Here is a 17,182-nt window from a genome sequence, read left to right as displayed (position 1 = left end):
AACTATATGGTCAGGTGTTGGCTTTCTAAGAGTCTGTGCCCTGAGTGCAGGGTAGAATTGTAAGGGCTCACTTCTCTTGACCTGAGGCCTGACATCCAGTTGCTCCTTTGTCCTTCTCGCATAGGGTGACTGTTAGCCATTCATGTTGGGTCTGTCAAAGACAGAAAAAACAAACAGAGCAGCAGCTTCAGGAAGCCCCTCCTTCCATATCAACCATAGCATCTGATTGTACGTCACACGCTACCAGTTGTTTAGCATAAAGGCGTACTCTCTAAAAGCCCTGCTACAAACTGACTTTGAACTTGCAATAACTTAAACTTCATTGTGAGTAACGAGATGAATGATATTCAACGGCTTCTCTCAGCCATAACATGAGGTTGGCATTCCATTATCGTACATCTTGACCACAGCTCACTTTAATTACTTTGGGTGGCATGTGTAACATAGTGTGTCACAGTCAAATATGAGGGGTCCACTTTATCGCCCTTCAATTGTAAAGGATGTACTGCTGCTCATACTAGCCGTTATTTGATTCATATATTTATGACTGAATGGTTATTAGACCTCCACACTAGTTTGATATTCAACCCAGGCCCACATGGAGTTTATCACGGTTATTCTTTCTTTCTGTCAACGCCTAATTTACACGTCATTACTTATGCATAACTAATACAAGACTATATCCTGCTGTGCATGCTAAATGCAATCAAAGCCCATAGCCAGTGGTGTGTGTGAGTTTGTGTGTGGCATGCAATTGTTTGCTTATCTCAGTGGATTTAGCATGCTCCACCAAGCAAGTTTATGAATGCTATGAATTTGGGACCGGAGGCCAACAACTTTTTACTTTGTTATGTTAAATCCATACTTTGCACTCACACACACACACACGCACACACACACGCACACCTAATTAGGGGTAACGATTGTGCTTCATTTAAATCCACGCCTAGGCAATTGTAAACATACGGATCAGAGTATGGATTTGAATCCATGCCGACATAACTCTAATGCAATTTAGATAACACACACACACATACACACAAACACAAGATCTGAAAGTGGGCGAACTATGGACAATAACTACGGTGAAATGAAAGGGAGACGTAAGAGAAAGAGAACGAAAGAATGGGCTAATAGAGAAAGAATGGGCTAAAGAGGAGGGAGAGTAAGGAAGAAGAAGAGATAGCAAGGAGATAAAGAGAGGGGGCTGGACATTTGAGAAGAAAAGGGAAGAAGGAGAGAGGCAGAGAGGAGAGAGAGAAGGAAAGATGAAGTGAGGAAAATATTGTGATGAGGAAATGGTTACAGATTGAAAACCCAGCTGGTGGTCTACTACAACTATGCCTTTGAGTTTCGCAAAAGAGAAAACCAAAACAGGTGTGTGTGTGTGTGTGTGTATGGGGGGGTGGGGGGGGGACGATGAGAAAACATACTCACTCTCTTTCCGAGCCGGTCTTTTTGATTTCCCTAGTGAGTAATTACAGGTAGACCGGAGGAGGAACTGGTCACCAGCAACTCAAGGCCACTTCTAGCTTAACCACCCCATAAAGACATTGTCAATAATAACCAATTAGGGCACTTTTCACTGTCAAACCCTGTCGATGGCGAGGGGGGAATTGCATGCACAGAATGCAGCAGCCAGCCGACAGAGACGTGCCCTGGAATTTCAATCAGCTTCTTTGTTGTCCCTAACTTCAATCACACCATCCTTTAGTACTATAAAGACATTTAAGGAGAAAACACTTTTAAGAGAAAAAACACAAAAGAGATTTGCATCAAATTCAGATGCATGCCATTCAGGAGGAGCAGCAGGCAGTAAGGGCATCTGGCTCAACCTACGGGCAGATTGTAGACATTGGTGCTTCAACACGCAACCCCCTGAATCGGCTGGGAATCAAACACTATCATGCATCATATATTGATTCAGATGAATCACAAGAGCCTGGAGGGCACGTTCATTGCTGATGTCCAAACGTCCATACGATGTAAACAAAGTGAATCTGTGATACCTACCATACTGCAGGTACAGCAGGTCAAGCCCATGTCCAGAAGGTTTAGTGGGTCAATGCTGCAGAACAGTCTCATGGTTGTTAAATACTGCCGTGGCATTATTTAACGTCACCCTCTGGCCTCGCCGCGGGGATAGATTAATCCCTAGTGGAAAAGATCAATGTCCAGCCCCTACTAATGTCAAAGAGTATAGCACAGTAGTGTTGGTTTGCATGTTTGCAAGTGGGTTTTTTCCATTCATCATGTGTCAGATAAGTAAATATGCATACAAACACATCTTCGCATGTTAGTGCGAAGATGTGTGTCTAGCTGTGTGATGTGTGTCTAGCAGTGTGATGTGTGTCTAGCTGTGTGTGTGTGTGTGTGTGTGTGTGTGTGTGTGTGTGTGTGTGTGTGTGTGTGTGTGTGTGTGTGTGTGTGTGTGTGTGTGTGTGTGTGTGTGTGTGTGTGTGTGTGTGTGTGTATGCATGTGTGTGGCAGAGTGATTGAATTTCTATATGTGTGCATGCTTGTTTCAATCTTAAAAACATGAAAGCAGTTCCATCTCATTGAACAAACCAAATCCAAAACATCATATAAAATGAAAAATATAAAATGGGAAAAACCATGAGTTCCCTAACCTTTGTACCAAGATATTAGAAGTAGATTCAGCCATCAATTTGCAATCTTGAATATACTTTTTTAATCATAATTTTAGCACAAATCTCAGCACCACGAATGCATAGCTTTCACATGTTTTATGATAGAATTTCTATGATGAAATGACTTGGCTCAGCCGAGGAATCTATGGGATACAAGCCAGAATCTAACGCAGGGATCAATTATCCACAGTTAGCTACATCTGCTATGTATACAGGCTTCAAAGGATCCATATAGGAGCCTACTGCCTCATGGGTGCCTCATCTCCCATGCTCCATGATCGTGGGGGAACACAAACACCCACGCCTGTTTGGACATACACATGCTATGAAAACGCAAATATCATCAACGGGAAAAATAATTACTAAATAATTTTAAAACGCTGGAGTTGTTTTAATCAACGTTACCCCTGATTGATTGGTTAGTCAACCTGATTGATGTTGTTGATGAAACAATTGTGGGGGAGCATGAGGGTAGTTCATTATTTCTGAATCTGACCTAATTACAGATAACTAGGGAGAACAAGAGAGAGCGAGAGAGAGAGAGAGCGAGAGAGAGCAAGAGAAAGAGCCAGCGAGAGAGAGAGCGAGAGAAAGACTGAAAGAGAATGAGCGAGTGAGTGAGTGAGTGAGTCGGTCATTAGAATTTGAGAACCCTGCTTATGACACAAACGTTTAAACTTTTGGGGTTAAGACGGACACAACAACATTGCCTAAAGAAAGAAAGTGAAAGAGACTGGCAAAGACGAGACCAAAGATCAGACCATCTTTCCCGTTGATGATGATTTTCTGTTACAACAGACAATAAAGTTTTCTGAATCTGAGTCTGAAGACCTGTAGAGCAACACTATGCTGCTATGAAGGCGGTAAGAGAGGGGGATAGAGAGAGGAAGAGAGAGGGGACGATATACAGATAATTATATGCAGGGAAATATGGATGCATGTATAGAGGAATAGGTTAAGAGAAATAGGTAGAGATAGAGAGGTAAAGAGAGAGTGAGACAGAATAAGAGTGAGAGAGAGACAGAGGGTCAGAGATAGAGATAGAGGGAGACAGAGAGTTAGAGGTGGTTCGAAGAAATTTAGAGGCCGCCTAGCAGGCAGTCAGACCAGCTGTTCCATTGAGGTTTTCAGAGGAGAATAAGAAACGCTCGGCTGAAAAACTAGGGCCGCCAGATGTGGTGTCTTCTGCGCACACCGATTCCCCTCCTCCTCCTCCTCCTCCTCCTCCTCCTCCTCCTCCTCCGTCTCCTCCTGGCTTCATCTTCAGAGCATTGGAATTTGTTCAATTATATTAATAAATATGAGATTGTCTTTGCGGCTGACATATATAGAATGGAGGAACGCAACCTAAGAGGGAGAGGACTGCATGCACACGCAAATGGGTTATGAAGATTAAAATAAAATAAATCAGTAACGGGGCTTTGGGAGAACGGGAAGAAGGAGGAGGAGGAGGTTGTGATAGCGAGGACCAGGGGCGGGAAGGGGTGAGGTACCAGCAACTAATGGGAAGGGAGGAAGAGGAGGTTCAGCAACACATGGGGAGAGAGGAAAAGGAGGTTATGCAACGTATGTGGAGGGAGGAAGAGGAGGTTAAGGGACACATTGGTGAGGGAGGAAGAGGAGGTTAAGGGACACATTGGTGAGGGAGGAAGATGAGGTTAAGGAGCACATGGTAAGGGAGGAAGAGGAGATTAAGGAACACTTGGTGAGGGAGGAAGAGGAGGTTAAGGAATACACAGGGAGGAAGTGGAGGTTAAGTAACACATGGTCAGGGAGGAAGAGGAGGTTAAGGAACACATTGTTAGGGAGGAAGAGGAGGTTAAGGGAAACATGGTTAGGGAGGAACATGAGGTTAAGGGACACATTGGTGAGGGAGGAAGATGAGGTTAAGGAACACATGGTAAGGGAGGAAGAGGAGAATAAGGAACACTTGGTGAGGGAGGAAGAGGAGGTTAAGGAATACACAGGGAGGAAGTGGAGGTTAAGTAACACATGGTCAGGGAGGAAGAGGAGGTTAAGGAACACATTGTTAGGGAGGAAGAGGAGGTTAAGGGAAACATGGTTAGGGAGGAACATGAGGTTAAGGGACACATGGTGAGGGAGGAAGAGGAGGTTAAGGAACACATGGTAAGGGAGGAAGATGAGGTACTAGAAACACAAGAGAGTAAGGAACAGAAGGGAAAAGGGTCAGACATTGAAGAAGGAAATAGTGAGAATAAAGGACCACTTAATACAGTCTTTGTGGAGGGAGATTTGAGACGGGCAGCTTAGTTTGGGTTAGGAGGAGCGCTTTGAAGATAACAGTAAATTTAAGAATAGAATGAGTTTTACACTGAAGGAAGATAGAGAAAAGACACACTTAAACATGTTGACAAGGACAAAAAGAAAGATGAATAGATAAAAAAGTAGCTGAATGGGAGTTGACACAAGGCAGCCTGGACATTAAGGGTATTGAAAGCAATATGACAGGGGTTTGGTTTTAAGGGTAGGTTTTAGGGATTTTGTAAGATAAGGGTTTGGTTTGAGGGTTAGGCTTTGGGGTTTGGTTTTAGATTGACTTTTAAAACAAATGTATGGCAGAAGACCATTCTTTAATGATTATTATAATTATCCGGTATCTGGGTTCAGCAAAAAGGGAGATTTCGCCAAGGGATTTGCTAACACTTGATGACCTGACCCATGACTCACTCAAATACACACAAACACACGCATCATTTTAAATCCCAATGAATCTCACTCATGAACTCATTCGAGACCAGGATTCTGACAAAAGAGCACTGAGTTGCTGGTGAATAAATGATTGTGGTGTCTCAGGCCTCCTTCTATCTGTGATGGGTTCCTCAGTCATCCTCAACATGACCCCCCACAGTCCCTACAACAACAAAAGAACGATCACTATTTGCTGTTTCTAAAATGCATTGCTATTTAAATTGTATGTATTATATACAGTTCAGATTATATTTTTATCTGAACTGCCTTCTACTTTATTTTAGATACAAGTTGCAAAAGCATGGTAAACACGTAGGCTGCAGACATTGGGGATCGAACCCAGTTACTCATGCTGACAGCCTAGCCACAACACCGTCCAGCCTGACTTGAACTTTTCAACTCAATGTTAGAAATGTGATTGAAGAGGAGTTAAAGTATTAGGGAAAACGTTGCCGTGAACCATGTCAAAGATGGCTATTTTGAGGGCATGTGTTGAAGCATCAACTACAAGAAAGTTTATAATATCCGCCCATTTATAAAGGCTGGAGGATATTTGAGATAAAACTCAAGTATTTGAGCTACTGTGTATGGGTATGGATAACCAACCCAGTCTCACGGAAATACGTGACACTGTCACGTTATTTAATCTATTCATTCGTGATCTGGGACACGTAATTTCTATTTTTTCGTGCCAAAGCACAAATTTCTAACAATATGACAGCTTTTGGCCACCCGTTTCTACTTTCACCTTTGATTCTGGGAAATTGTGACAATTCACAGATATATTTAATGCAGGTGCGCTGCTCTGTAGGCAAACCGCAACGGAAAAAAAGGTATCTGCTTCATCTCTATTTCTTCAAATGAGTTTGAAATTTGTGCTTTTGGCACGAAAAAATTGAAATTACGTGTCCCAGATCACGAATGAAGAGATTAAATGACGTGACAGTATCATGTATTTCCGCGAGACTTGGTTGGGATAATAGTTAACCATACCCAAATAAATAATTTCTAATCTTCGAGGAGAAAAAAATTCAGGAAATTGGAACAGTGTAAAAGTTACTTAATACAAGTCATTGATATAAAATTCCTTCTGAATAATGAAAGATGTGTGTCTTGGATTTCCTTCATTGTTTTTTCAGTGTCATAGTTTGACTGGTAATGGTCAAAACACCCTTTGTATCCAAGGCAGTCATACAACATGCTATTTAGTCTCTCCCTTAGTTTCTCTGGCCTCATAGGGCAATTCCTCCCTTTTTGTTGTGATATGCCAGTGTGGTGGGGTTGGGGCGACGAGAAAAAACTTGAGAGCATTAGATGTTTATTTTATGAGCGTGTTTCCTCCTCCTTTAACTACACGGCGAGGGCTTTAGCGTGCGCAGAGCAATCAGAAGAATTCACTCGATTTCTATCAGGCTTTCAGAGTGTCTTTTTGAAAAGTGAGATCAAGCTAAGGGAAGTATCTTCTTAGGGAGGAGACCTTGTGATTTTATCAATATAAAGTGGGGGGGAGTGGAATCTTTTTTCCATCCCATATTAAATCAATGTAGTGCTTCTTTTAACATTGTCTCAGAGGACTCAATCACCCTACGCTGTATTCAGAGGAAGCTACATGATGAATTATAAATCAAGTCAATATCTGCCCTTTAAGGAGTTACACAAAGTGACATTAGTTTCTTGACCTCATCATTTGGAACATCATTTGTCTTGTATTTCATAAGTATGTATGAATAAACAAAAGTGTATGAAGGATTTGAATACTACACACTGGGACATTAGTCCAATGTCAACCAACAAAGCCTCGAAGAGCTGGATGAAGGAATTTAGCATTAGTGAGCCACGAAAGAAATGCTAGCAAAGTGATTTGAGTTTCCACTTTACTTCAATGTAATATGTAATGTTATGCAAGTGCTCAGTAAAATATTGGCTTAAGAGAGCTTGCTCAACTCTGTACTAATGCAAAATATGTTCTTATTCCATATGGCTGAAATAACTGCAAAAAACAGACGTTCTTATAAGCAGTATAATTAGATGCGTGTTGAAGTGGTGCTATTAGACCTGTCTGCAGCAATCCAACAGACTGTAACATTGCCTCATCTCCATTCCTACACCAAAATGCAAGCCACGGGTGGCTGTGTTTTCCAGTCTCCATCTACCTGTCGCCCTCCCACAACACATCCCTGTTTCACAACATTCACATCACACCCAGGAAGACACATTTACGATATGATTCGCCATAGCCAACTCCACCTCGAAGTTTTACCTTCCCAAATTCACAAGAACCATTTGAAGTGTCCTTGTGTGTCCACGGTTGAATTTTTCTTAAAAGACGCTTCAAAATAAGTAGTCCTTAATAGATGGAGTGGTGTCTATTCATCGGCCCAAATTAGTTTGGGCTGTTATTTTAGACGACGTTGGAGGTACTTTGGGGGCTGCTGCTGGATATTCTGGTTTGGTTCCGGCCAGCAATTGATTGATCCTGCCCCTTTCTCAGATATCCAACAGATTGTGCTTGAATGTTTCATTCCTCAACTCCAGCTCCATGTACATAGTCATGTACATCACGAAACCACTCCGGTAAATACATTCAATTAGTGTTACTTACCCCGGCAATGCCCAATGCAGTTCGGGGACGCTCCTGGCAGGAGTTGCCTCTTATGTATTTAATGATTGTGGCAAAACGTGTGACTTGAGGATAATACCAATTAGTTACGTTACCTCCTTGAAGAGCAAACTGTGTTCTAATAAACACATCTTAATTATGCCCGTGGAGAATAGAAGTTGGAAAACAAACGTTTAAAAGTGGCTAATTAATTCCTATTTCTTTTTTTTATTCATTTATTCGTACCATGACAAGAATAACCAAAACAAAAAAAATGAATAACTGCTCATGCTCTCAATAGGACATTGGGTCAGGATATCTTTGGGTCGGCCTTTGTACTTCACTGGCCTGGCAGCCACGATCATCTCTCTGGACTCAAACAGACCAAGAGAGGAAAGAGAAGAAGACTGCCAATCCAATTGAAGACTGTTGTCCAAAACAAGGCCCCTTGAGTCTAGTTGGCCTTGATTTTGAACAAGCCTTTGGAGACTCATTGCGCTACCAAGAATTATCCTTAAAAAAACTTGTTAAAGTTATCAATGTTCAGTGTTAAATATTCTAAGTGCTTTTTGCACATCTTTTTTTTTGTTACTTCATTATTCCTCTACTGCTACAGATGGTACATGGAAATGATAATAATACCCAGAGAGAGTGGACATGACATGAGGCCTATTACACTTAATGCAATTTGAAAAATAGGGCTTTATCCAACCACCAGGACATCCACATTTTCTCATTTGAAATTTGTTAATGGGAAATAAATATAGAATTGTTAATAGCTTCGTCCAGAAGAGTATCTTCTTATTTTGATGGACAGAAAATACTGCATTCATGTTCCTTTATTTGAACTCATTTTGACCCTCTCCATCTCATCTTTTATGAAGCCTCATACTACAGAAACAGACTCATGGAGTGAAAAAAAGATAAAGGCAAGCCCTTGCTATGGAACCAAACTTTGAATGGCCCATAATGAGAGATAAACCAGGAAGAGCAGCTGCCAATGGGCAGCTCCTCCACAGAGTGTCAGCCAGAGAATAGGTAAATGGCACTCTCCCAGAGCGCCACTAAACATCCCTCTGAATGAGATTGCATCAGGGCTCATGAACAATTCCCTACTGGGGGGAACAGGGCCCTTATTAGAAAACCCTGGGCAGTTCAAACTGCAAGTTTGGCTCAGTTGCTTTTGACACTAGAATTTTTTGGCAAAAGCAAAGAGGAATGTATTGTGTGCAGTTGGTTTCCCCGCTGGACCCGAACGGCCTGATGAAACGGATACACCCGGTTATGGTGGTTTGTTGGTGCTTGCATATCTGATGCAACCCATGTAAATAAAAGGAAAGATTCAGTTGCTCTTATACTCCTCCTCTCCTTCTTCCCCTTCCTCCTTTTGTTTCTTCATCCTTTTCTCTTTTTCTTATAATTGTTATGAATTGCTGATTACATAGGCAGACAGTTTTTACCAAGGTACAAAGAAATAGTGAAAGTATTGATTATAACGAGGAAGCAAGAAGACATTACAGTTTTAATGTGAATTATTGTTTTGGTTTAGCCACGTCCCGTTTTCTGAATTGTGTAATCGGGATGCATGAACGCACAACATTATCTTAAAAAGGTTGCTTTTTATCATCATTAGTGACTTAATCCTAATATAGACACAATCCTGTTATTACATTCCCTTGTTAACAAGTCATAGTTTTAGTACATTTTAACGTAACAAAGTAGTGAGTCATCATGTTTTGGGAAAATATTCTCATTATTTGGACTTACTCATTCAAATTTGTTGGCTTGGTGGAAATTGTTTTTTATAGATAAGCCTACTTTGGAATTGATCAGACTTTTAATATTAACACACATGTCTGGGTCTTTGTAAAATTACTAACATATATTATTTGGCTAAGCCATTTGGTAAGGTCTTAGTGCTATACTCAATGTAATTCCTGAATTATTTGCTTGGATGCAGTGATTATGGAATATATTTGAAATGAATTATCCACTATGATGTCTTGGATGGAATTAGTATTTCACTGTTCCACCAAAAATAGTTTCCAGCATAAATTGTAATATATTATGTAGATGCTATGGCCAAACACGTAACATATGTTTTTTTGTATTGGTTGGAAAATAAACAATCAAACCCATTCAATTTGTTGACTTTGATTACCTCTGATTGTATCTAGCTGCCTTGTGCCCATTAGTCTTTGATTGTTTCTTTCCTTTCACTAGAAACTCAGAACATATTGCATTAACGTTGATTGAAACAAAATAGGTACATTTCACTACAATTTAAAATACAAACCAAGCACACAAATGTCATGTGGATAGATTTTTAGGTTTCTTCAATGTCCCACTTGTTTTTTGGAAGTTTACTTCCCTAGGGTTTAGGCTGTTAGAATGGTTATGATTGCACATTCAACTCAAGTGCTACCTGTGCCCTTCAAACTAAAGGCACATAGCACAAACGTCAGACACATTGACGTTATTAAATATACACAAATAAGCAAATATACAAGTTTTCTTGCCATATATTCAGTGTTTACTGACAGTTTGATACCTCTTCCCCTTAGGTTTCCAAAGCAGAGATATGGGTGGATATAAGGAATGCATCAAGTGTTGTAGAGGTATAGAGATGTTTGATTTAAATAATGTTCAGAAAGGCATGATAAATAATTCTTTCTGATGAATGACGCTTCTGATGAATAATCATAAGTTATCGGACTTTTCATTGTTTATTTACATATATCTTTTGGGATAATTGTAAATTGCTAAGATAATTGATTTATTACCTCACGGCTAACTGAGGTAGGCTTATGTCGATTTAAAGGGGTGATTGCAGCTACTTGGAAGCCTTTCTGACGGACTGAATGGGCAACCGATCAACATACACATAGGGCCCAACTTAGTGATGGGTTATTAAATAATGCATTGTATATAGTGTAGCATTATGCCGTACAGTCAATAGCAATAATATAGTAAAAATAACATCAAAATAATGTGAAATCCATACCCAGTAGCATATATTCCAGTGTTCATTTTTGTAGCTTGAAGTTGAAAACGTTGGTATGGCTTTGTCAGTTTTCATGTTTTTTTTACTGCCAATACACTATAGTGGGCTACGCATATAAAATAAATGTTTCGGGTTATTGAAGCACCTGGGTATACTCTATTGATTACAAACTATTTGGTCAACCTTAGAATCACATAAAAATGGTCGTTTAGGTTTAATCACAACAATGACAAACTTTGTTTGTACGGCTTGGCAATCCATTGTGCACCTCAGCTATACCCAGCACAACGGAGAAAAATGTTGGGAGGGAAAGCCGAAGGGCAGAGGGAGTCGGTCCTGATGCTGTCATCAAGTCTTCACTCATTCATCGTCCTCCAGGTCTCAGTTCCAGTTGTGTTCCATGGGTGGTGTAATACAGAGCCAGCAAAACCGGAGCCTGAATTGATATGCTAATGCTGTTGCTCATTAGCCGTCTTTAATTGGAGGCACGCATGCACGATGGAAGCTCGTGGTTAGCGGTCCGGGTAGAGGTTGACGCCAGCCAGCTTATCAATGGACACGAGACACAGAGCCAAAGCCCAACAATCCTGGGAGAGTGTGAAGGAGAGAGGGATCGAGGGAGCGGGGTGGAAAGAGCAAGGGCGGGAGAGAGTAGAGGGGAAGGGAAGGAAGGAGGGAGGACAAAACAGCAAGATAAAGAATGTTGATGAGGGGAGCCGAAGAGGAGCGAGGGAATAGAGGGAGCGTTTGAAGAGGAGGAATGGGGTGTTCAAGGCCAGCTTTGAGAGGGAATATTAGAGAAGGAGGTTTATTTGGGTGTGTAGAAGAGTCGACAGGTGAAATTGACAAGTAAATTCCCCTCTTGACCTTTAAAGGCAGCCCAGACCACAATTGGAGTATTTTTCCTCGACCAGATAAACACTAGTATGTCAATGGAAAAAAACAGAGTGAATATGTTTGTATACACAAACCTAATAACAGTGCACTTCACTGTGTTGGAGATAGCCAACCTACAAATGTCACTGCAATGGAAAACCTGAAGCCTGTCTTGATGGACAATAGCTATATCTGTACACAACAAATACTTGGAAAATTTGGAAAATCAAATAACATTCCGCTCGAATGTGTCAACGCTAACCCATGTGGTGCCTTCAAAGCATGCATACCTATGGTAAATAGCTTCAAGAAATGCTTCTTTCCCTGCTCCCGTCCTCTCTCATTTTCTCTCCCCGTCATTCTCCGTTAGGACCCCGCGGTACACGGTGCGAATACAACACACTGTCATTTATTCTACACAGAAAAGTGAATCCCACTTTATCCCTCATCAAGCCTGTCCTCGTTTTCCCCTTTCGTTGCCTCACTCCCGTTGGCTCCTGGGGGCCTTGCGGCCGCCTGACAGGACACGGCCCCGGCGAGGGTTCCACGCCAGCCGCACTAGTCTCCCATTTCTGATTGGCTTTTGTCTTTTTTTTTTTCTCAGACGGCCTTAGCACTGCGCCTTCCCAGAAGGCTGACAGTCATGATACAATAAAAGATGCAAAAAAACAAAGAGGGACTTTTTATATGTTTCTCTGTTTTCTATCCAAACTCGAAATGCGTACCCCTTCATTTCCAACAACCGTACAGTTCCCCTTTTAACCCTCTCCCCCCACCCCACCAGACCCCTGTGTGCATCATGCCATAATTTCTGTCCACCTGTCCCCGTAACCCTCCCTCCTGTCTCAGTAATGTATACATTCAAACATGACATCAGTCCCCTTCATCAACCTGAGTACACCCATCCTTGTCGCCTTGGAAATTACATTTGTACATGACATGAATGGCTCCCTATCGCACGCACGCTTGTGCACACACACACACACACACACACGCACGCACGCACGCACGCACCTGTTTTGATCAATCTGATGTAAATCATTATTTTTCTGAGCGATGCACATCACTGGTTAGTCTTATCAATATATTTGTGAAGCTGCGGTTGTCTTTTTGTTTGCCCGTTTAATGCTAATTACATTTGAAAAAGCTTCTATGAAACGAAACCATCCATCAACTACAAATGGTACCATTGCCAATTACACTTGAGACTGTCACAGTTGCTTGGGTGTTTTGGGTAAAGCTGTCCATGGATGTTGTATTACTGTATAGGGTGATCAGGCAGGTAGAACAGGAAGATTAAAACAATATATATATAATATGATAGGTATGGGGAAAATCTCCAAGGCACAGTTTCAGAAAAACCCAGGGCCACAGACCCTTAATCCAAAAGGAGTAATTGACTTAAATTGATCAGCAACCCCCTTCCATGTTCAAACCAACTTTAAACGTGACTAGCCTAAGAAGGAAAGATGGCCGTGTTGATGCAAGGTGGCATTCTCATCAAACAAATAGAATAAACAAGGCTTATAACTCAGCCCAGCCAGAGAATGGCAAAGGGGGGAGCAAGGGTGAGGGGAAGAAATCCACCACCTGCTTGGGCATGAAGCGCCGCACACAGTTGTGTCAAAAGGGAGAGTCGACTTTCTCCCCGGCGGTAGACAGACACTGATCCAATGTACTGGCACATACCAGGGCTCCACATTTTCTGAAAAGACTTGGCAAAGAATGAACCACTGCTGATTACTTTAGAAACTGAAGGCGGAATGGGGGGAGGTTAAGCAGCCAGAGTAAGTCCTGTACGCAACACAACACAACAAGTAGGAAATGTCACCAAAACCTGGTGACATTTAAAAACAGTTTCACCTGTATGATAGACTTGAGGGTATCCTTAGGAGTATCCAAATAAGTATTGACAATAATAACAATTAAAAGAATCGTAGCAATAATTTTCAATAATAATAATAAATAAGACAGCAGTGATGTCAGATAGGAATCACCATAGATGTTTGAGAGACAGAGGTGGAAAACGTTTGCGAAGTCACACCTTGCATTTGTGAACTCCAGATGTTCTTGTCTTTAGTAATTCTGCTCTTCACAAAACCTATTTTTATCTTCTAATTTGCTGCTGAGCATCATCTACATAGCAATAGCAATCCTCCTACTGTAATTACTGCAGACTGAACCAACGTGCTATGTGCAGTTATGTGTTGGCTGCCCATTTTTTGTAGGATGCAGGCAAGCCATGCATTGAATAGTGTTATGGAAGTGACTTGCATCAGATGTGACATTTAAACCTGAGGGCACTGCCAAATGCTCAGTCAAATGCAGAGACCGCCTGGTGCATTTTCACATCGACATGTGAACATTAAATGGTTCGTTTTTAAGTGGCAATTTCTTTAAATACATAAACCTACATAACCATATAAACTCTTGTTATAAACTCGGCCTTGTTCTATTGAGGAATAACAGCCAATCAAACTAGCTGGCTTGCATCTAGTTATACCAACCATATCTAGATGCATTCACCCAATTTTAAAATTCATTACAAGCTTTTCAATGTCATGCAGCGTCCTAGATTGCGTATGACCCCATATAAAAGCTAGCTATTTTAAAAGATGATGAATGATCGCTGTCACCTCTACAACATGACATAAACTCCTGTCAGAACAGATTTATTCGTCAAACTAAATTGTAAGGATGAAGAGCAAAGGTACGTCTGGGGTATGTAAGGGAAGGAATCCTGGGCAGGCATTTTCACAGATAAAGAAGAGATTTATTGGGAAAGGAGAGTGGAAAGGGTATTTGACTCCTGGGCCAAAAGGTAATGGGATCCTTAAATGTCTCACTCAAACCTGTTCCTTAATGACATGTAAATGTCAATGTTATATGAACACAATATTTCGAACAACCCCCAAAGTGATTGATTCTTGGTTTTAGGACGGTTTTAGGTACGGGTCGCTGTGATGACGTACACTAATGTATGTAATGTAAGCACAGTTCACATTGCTTCCGAGTTTGAGTTCTAATACATAGTGTCATATTAAAAAGGAAATATACACATATCCTAATGTGCTACAGACAGGACAGCACCTCCTGAGTGTTTCCGCGGCAATAAACACCTCATGTGTAAGAGGTGATTCTTCATGCTCAGTGTGTATTAACTATTTTTGTGGTTGTGAGCAATGATCCTGGCAAGCTGCAAAATGTATCGGAATAAGGAATAGAGAACCATATTTATAAAGAATGGGGAATCTTTAAATCATCTCAATAATCCACTGCATTATTTAGTGTGTGAAGACACAAAAGAGTCTAGTATGCCCTTAACTTACCGGGGGTGACCCCAGTCATGGCCTCCAATTATAGCGCAAGCCTGTTGTACCCCTATTAGCCACTTATATATGAACGAGGGCATTAACCTCTACTAAAAATGATATGTTTGGATGCTCTAGCCCAACAGGATGTGATGGAATTGGTGGAGGATCTAGCACTCTTTGGAATGAGCTGTAGACATGGATTTTTTCGGACTCTGTTCTATATGAAAGAAGGCCTAAAGGACATACAATATTATCAATTTGGTGTTTCTAGCCCAACCGGAAGTAATGCAATTCCTCAATGAGAGGTCCTACAAAGAAAAAAAAAAAAAAAACATTAATGGGAGCCTAGAATGACGAGTTGATAAGAGAGAGACGTCTGGTCTCTTTAAAATGAAGCAGGGCATTAAGGTCTATTAAAATGATCGATTTAGGTGCTCTACAGGAAAGGCTCACAAAGCATCATCAAATGCTCCATTGAAAGGCATTGGCACACAAGCCATTGCTATAATTTGATCTGAATACGTAGATAAGAGATAGAAACGTAGCCATTACTCATCAACCAGGAGGCCCCTTGAGATTGCTCTGGGAAAAAAAAAAGAGCATTTCAGCAAAAAAGGGGACCCACACACGTTTAGGGTCAAAAGGAGCCCCCACCACGGCCCTCATGATATTAAATAAAGTTCATATGCATTTCCCTCATAACTTTTTTTTGTTATAAAATAGAGGTTGGATTCTCAGAAATGCATGTTGGATCAGTAGGGCGTAGTTCTGGGATAAAGTTCAGGCCCCAACTCTTAGATGCGAGCCACTGGGTGAGGCACCACGAGATGGAGCATTTGATGAGACTTCTAGATCATTCAAGTATACTTTAATTTGCCATGACTATATCGGAATGGGCGGTCCGTATGGACAGTATACGTTACAGCATACATAAATATGCACCTTGCCATGCCATTGCCGTTATCAACAGATAGGTCAATACAAACTGAGGATGAGGAACGACCTCTCACACATGGGGTCATGGCTTCGAGGGCAGTCAGGCGGGGCTGTTCTGTATGTTTTAGACTTTCACCATTGGGTGAAAGTATAGTTTCACCCTTGGGTGAAGGTATAGTAGGAAATAATAGTGCCAACAAATAGAACGGTGTCGCTAAAAGGTCAGGGTGAAAAAAAGGAGAAGAAAAGGAGCACTTATGGGCTAAATTTAGTGCTCAATTTTGTTTGCACTTCCTGATAGAAATCCCAGACTAGGGCATAATAAACCCGGCTTTTGTGGAAGGCGAAAGCCTTCCTCTGCTACCACAATGGGGTGTAGCCACAATTAAATGCGGATAACAATGCCGTGAGTTGGCGCAGCTAGCTGGTTCTCTCCGGCTAAGAGACGACCACAGGTGAGCCTTTCATCGTGTAATTTGACGGCATATCGGTTAGACATTTAATTAGAGTCACAGGACGACTATAGCAGACTGGTGGGGTATATTCACCGGCCCACAATTGTCCAATGCGCTGCACGTGTGCGGATGAACACACACACACACACACACACACACACACACACACACACACACACACACACACACACACACACACACACACACACACACACACACACACACACACACACACACACACACACACACACACAGTGGCAGTACGTAATGCTTTTAGTCTCATACCACTGTGGGTTTGAATGAGGATGGTCTTCCTCAGATTAATTGTGGCCCACTTATTTTTAATTAAAAAAGTCTTTGTGTGGTTCTACGCAGGCTGACTGGGGAGTTGGTCTCAAGTAATATAAGCCTGTCCTTGTTCTGTCACCATGGCTTAATAGAGACGAGCGCACAGGATTAATTTAGACTTAACCGGATGGCTCTTCATAGGGGGTTAGTATTTTAGAGGCTACGGCTGGTATGGTAGGCCAAGTTGGCCCTATCGAAACAGCAGCAGTCTGAAACCCACGCCCGAAATAACAAGTGCAAAAAGCTCAAACTGATAAATATGTAAGCGTTCTTGAAATGCAAAACTAGAA

Source organism: Gadus morhua, chromosome 14 (assembly GCF_902167405.1).
Source record: "Gadus morhua chromosome 14, gadMor3.0, whole genome shotgun sequence".
Classification (NCBI taxonomy): Eukaryota; Metazoa; Chordata; class Actinopteri; order Gadiformes; family Gadidae; genus Gadus; species Gadus morhua.
This window is presented reverse-complemented; position numbering follows the sequence as displayed.